The following is a 5,942-nucleotide window of genomic DNA, read 5'->3' as shown; positions in this document are numbered from 1 at the left end:
ATAAAGGCAATCAAGATTTATTGGAATAAATAGGTTCAATTAAGTTCTTTGAAGTACACAAATATTGATGCAGAACAGCCCATGTCAAAATTGTACAATGCATTAATCTGATAGTTCAAAATTAGCAACTCAGTGACACCATGCTCTGTGAATGATGCATCCATGTGTACAGGAGTTCACCTGGGAAAACAAAGGGTGCTGCTTGAAGAGCGTCACTCCATTACATACTTAAAGCAAGTTTGTGTCATTCAGGCACAAACTACATGGCAAAAATTACCATTATATGCAAAATTGTCTCAAACGTTGGAATGATCCTATTTAGTTTCCACTGCCGAACAACAACACAGAACACACTGACTACTCGGCTTTGCTGTTCTCTGCGAAAGCGGAATCAGTGATGCATAAAATAAATTGCAGATTGAATTAGAAATGTAAATGGCCTTACATCTTAGATTTTGAATGTCCCAACTTTTTGACACAAATATGGCACTAACCATGTCAGACACCTGCACAAAAATAATTAACAAGCACAATTTGCTTTTAATGGCCATTCCACTGGAGCATGAGTTTACCTAAAAACCAATACACTGAAACAGTCTGGGGGGAAAAGTGTTAATTGCTAATTCAATTCTTATATATAGTATAACCGTTTCACTGGGGTAGAGAATTCTGGAGTTGCCGATATGGTAGACATAAAGACCAACATAGATCCACTTTCCACAGACCTGTTAAATGGCTTAACACTGAGACCACAAACCTGTTTGCTCATATTATATATATATATATATAATATATATACTGTATATATCAAGGGAAAGGTACTCACATACATAAAGAGTCAACTTAACTGGTTAAATTGCCATTGGCTAAAGGAGTTTTTTCCTAGGACATGTGCTGGGAAGTTTACTGGAGGCTATGAGGTAATTGTAATGACTAGAATTCTTGGAATTAGTGGAGTGGATATCAATATAGGACCTTTTATGAGATGAAGCATGGTCTTTATAATATTTATCTATAATTTTTGTCTATTTAACAGCGAAATCCAGTTTTTCTACCTACATTTCACCAAATGTTCAAAAAATGCCATGACTTTTGAGAAACAATGAGCAGTTTCTATAGCCAAATGTGAATTAAATATGATAAAGCCTACCTACGGCACAACTCTGTTAGCCTTGCTCTTGCAGCTTAACAAGATAACAGAAAGCAATGTTGCAATAAATATTTTCTTAAAGTTTCTTAAAACAGCCTATGTTGTGTGCAAATGCACACATTTGTTCATGTTTCACAATGAAGAACATTTAGTAACCGTTATCCGTTCTTACAAAATGTGATGTCATGCAGGATTCACTTGTGTGTGTGTGTGAAACAAGATGCTTGATTTAGCGCTTTGGGAATATCTTTTAGGAGTGACCAGCTGTGAATATGTGTGCAACACGTCAATGAAATTGACTGGAATTTATAGCCTGTGGGATCGAGAATACCCATGCCGCCTCAGGGTTTATGTGGCCGCGGGGTACCACTGGGGAAAAATCCTTTGCCTGCTCACTTTTGTTTGTGAGGCAATGCGACTGAGGCCTCCCGTTAGAACCAGGCATCCAGGGATATAAACTGCTCTGATTGACAGGAGTTCACCCTGGGCCCAAAGGAGAATCTGCCATGCCAGTCTGTTTAGCTGGGGTGACCGTAGACCTCCTTGATGGTTTATGTAAGAGACTGACGCTGAGGTGTCCACCAGCACCAGGACATGGCAGCCTCTCAAATGCTGGAGGAAGTATTTCAGGGCCAGAAATACAGCCATCAACTCGAGAGTTGATGTGCCAATCGAGCTGATGACCCTCCCATTCCCTTTGAGCTGGACGATCACTTAACAATCTGCGACGGCAATACGTACCTAGAGTGGGACCCAAGGTGAGGAACCAGGGTCTGAAGCACATAGAGAGTGTACATAGCCCACGCGCGTAAACCTTATCCATCTCATGTGCAGAAGGCCCAAAGGAATCACAGAGGACGAAGAATGCCATGAGACCTAGTATTCGTTGATACTGAAGAACAGTGCAACCTTTTGCCTAGCCTGACTTTGCTCAGGGTGTTCTGAATGGTCTCGATTCGAGCGGGAGACAATTGTACCCGTATCATGATCGAATTCCATATGATCCCCAGATACGTAGTTCTCTGAGTAGGAGAGAGAACGCTTTTCTTGTCTTTGAGTCTCAAACCCAGAGAAACCAGATGAGCTAAGATGATATTCCTGTGCTGTAATGCCAGTTCATTGACTGAGCGATTCAAGCCTTGAAGGTCTAAAATCGGACGCAATCCCCCATCGTTCTTGGGAACCAGGGAACATGTTCTATAGCCCCTTTGACCAAGAGATTTTGCAGTTCTTTCAAGAACTACTATAGTTCTCCTGTAAAAATATCAAGAAATCCTTAAAATAAGATCAATGTGATTGATCTTGTTTTATAAACAACACTGCATAAGATATTTCGTTTTTTCAGAGAATGTATTTTTAACGTGTATTTTGTCTTGCTGTACTGGCAGAGTTTTTAAAGTCAAAACAAGTGAAAAAAATTGGGTATCCGTGTTTTAGGTGGTATACAGTAAGGAAGACCCGCGCGCATGTTTTGAAAGAGTACGCAACTCTTTGATCAAAGAAACAGACTGCGATCATCTCAAACGTGAAGTGGAACACCATACTAATACTAAAGCACTTGTTTGATAAAAATGCCTTTTTCTCAGCTTTTTGTCCGAAATGTTGTTTTTGACAAAACCTACCTCTGTTCAAGTGTCAATAAAAAAAGAACAAATGAAGATAAAATAAAATCGTTTTTTTAATTTGTTTTTGCCTAAAAGCAGAGGCTCAGATCTTTATTTTGATATATAGCATCTTCATATATTCATGGAAGAAAATATTCTGCGGGCCATTAAAATTTAGCGAAAATCGTCAAAAACCCTGGCGGTGGCTGGCAACTTTTGTCTTACTGTACTGGCAGAGTTTTTAAAGTCAAAACAAGTGAAAAAAATCTACCAGTGCTGAAGAAGTAATCCAAAGTATTTAGAATACATTACTGACCATGAGGAATCTAACAGAATACTTTACAAATTACATTTTACAGCATGTAGTCTGTAATCTGTAGTGGAATACAGTTCAAATATAACCCTCCTGTGTCTTTCTAGTTGTTCTTTAAGAACAAATTTGCATCTGCAAATCTTTGTCTCCTGTCTGTCTATCAGTAGGCTCCAGTCCTTTGATTTCACATCTGTATCTCCTTTGTAAATATAGTTCTCCAATAGTCTTTCACCCTCTAATTTCTAAATACATTCATTAGTTTGTTATAATGTGAAAAAGAGGTGAAGTGTTTAATGTAGACACTGGGAGAGAAGCATTATCCTCTATTTACTTCCTCTCGCACACACTGAATCTATGAATTTAAAAGTCGCTTCTTCAGAAGAATTGGCTCATCTTAGGATGAAGTTTGTTTAAATAGAATAATTTACTGGAGTAATATTCTCACTTTGTTTATTACCTAGAAACATATATATATGTTCAATAATTTTGATTCACAATACATAGGCTGTTTGCACACAACATTGTTTTAAGAAAATATTTATTGCAACATTGCTTTCTGCTATCTTGTTAAGCTACAAGAGCAAGGCTAACGGAGTTGTGCCGTGATTTGATTAAAAAAGGCAATTTAGATTGATTCAACTCCTTTCTTGAGAAAATTATGCCTTTGTTAAGAAAAGTTGCTTCAACATATTTACTTGCACACTTTACTACCACGATCATTAGACATAAAAAAAAAACTTACCCTTGCACAACAAGGCTACAAGAAAAATATTGCTATGCAACTTCCTCCATTAAAACAGAAGCAGATACCTCTACTGTTCTCTCTGGTTATAAGCCATACATACCTGTGTGTTTTATTTACTTTACATATTTATATCATTTCACAATGAAGCTGAAAGCAACCAAAATCCTCTTGATTTTCATGTGCCTGTATGTGCAAGGAGTATTGGGAAAGCGCCAGTGGGTAAGATGACAGTCTGTTTAGCAATACTGTATGCACAGTATAATTTGTTTAACTTCACTTCTTATCCAAATAAAGTATATTTGGTTAGGCTAAAATAGGATCTAAGAAATTTTTTACAGACAGTTGATATAATATATATATATTAAAATGTATAACATTTATTAAATGTATTAAAATTGATAAATACAATTTTTTATTTATTTATTTTTTATTTGTTTATTTTGTTTATTTGTGAAGACAATTCAAAATGGAATAGATGTGCATGTACTGTATATAGTCAGAAATCAAAAGGCTCTGTACAGTGTATATGACAGTTGTTCAAAGCTTTTTGCTATGACTGATCACAAATTGCTTTACTGGCAAAGATTTATCATTAAATTAAATGGTATTTGTCTTTCTAGGATTTTGGGGGAACAATACTTGCTGATGATCATATGGTGAGCATATGTAGTTTCCATAAACATGTATAATATATAAAAAATGATGTGTATATATATATATATATATATATATATATATATATATATATGATAAAATATTTGATCAGCCTTTAGGGGTCATAAACTTTAGTTCATTGTCTCCTTATATCTGAAATATTATAACATTTACATTTTCTCCTAAGTTATGTCATGTGAATATTCTTATCAGATTTTTGATAATAATAGCCCATTTAAATGCATATTTGAATAATGAAATTCCAATCTGTCCTCTTGTGCTCACTTCTGATGAGTATGATGAGTTATAGTAACTGCTCTGCATGCTCACTTCAGCCTTTTGATAATGCTACGTCCTTTTATTTATCACGGTTACATCCACATTTGCTGCTATGACAGTTTATCTAGATTAGATTCTAATAAAAACAAAAAGGAGTGATTTGTAAATTATATTCACCTTTGCTGAATTGAAAACCCTACAACTACATATTATATGATCTTTTACCTTGTGAATTTCATTCGTTTTTTTTTTTAATGTACAGTAATTTCAAATCAGATGATTGCAATATGCTCCAAAAAAATATAAGTTGGAACAGGGGCAATTTAAGTCTAATAACAATTTGATGAGTTAAAATAACAAGGTAATGTGAAACAGGATATGTTAAACTAGTGAGGTAATCTTGTCATAGTATATAATGAGCCTCCAAAAACAGCCTTGATCATTCAAGACACAATGTTCCCCCAGGGCATTTCACCCTCTACAGTCCACAAAATACAGTAGTTAAAAGATTCAAGGAATCTGGTCAAATCTCGGTGCGTAAAGGGCAAGATGAATACCACTTCTGAATGTGTGTGATCTCTGATCCCTCGGACATCACTGTCTCAAAAAAAACCATCATTCATCTGTAATGGGTATCATGAATATGGGCTTGGGATTACTTTAATAAACCTTTGTTAGTCAACGCCATTTGCCGCTGCATCCACAGATGCAAATTAATACTTTACTATGCAAAGCAGAAGCCATACATCAACACTGTCCAGAAGTGCTGCCAACTTCTCTGGGCTCGGTCTCATCTTAGAAGGGAATTAGAATAGTGAAACCATTCTTTTTGGTCCAAAGAGTTCACATTTCAAAAAGTTTTTGAAAACACAGCCGTCATGTTCTCCAGGCCAAAGAGGAAAAGGACCATCCAAGCTGTTATTAGCAGCAGGTTCAAAAGCCAGTGTCTGTATGGGCCAGGAGTGTGTTAGTGCCTATGGCATGGGCACCATTAATGCAGACAGATATGTAAAAACTTTGGAGTAACATATACTGCCGTCCAGCACTGTCTTTTCCAGGGACGTCCCGACATTTTCAGCAGGACAACATCAAACCACATACTGCCTAGATTACAAGTGCATTGCTGTGTAAGCAGAGAGTGCGGGTACTAGATTGGCCTGGCAGCAGTCCCGACCTCTCTCCAAATGAGAATGTGTA

Source organism: Xyrauchen texanus, chromosome 1 (genome assembly GCF_025860055.1).
Source record: "Xyrauchen texanus isolate HMW12.3.18 chromosome 1, RBS_HiC_50CHRs, whole genome shotgun sequence".
NCBI classification, from domain to species: domain Eukaryota; kingdom Metazoa; phylum Chordata; class Actinopteri; order Cypriniformes; family Catostomidae; genus Xyrauchen; species Xyrauchen texanus.
Note: the sequence above shows the minus strand (reverse complement) of the source record.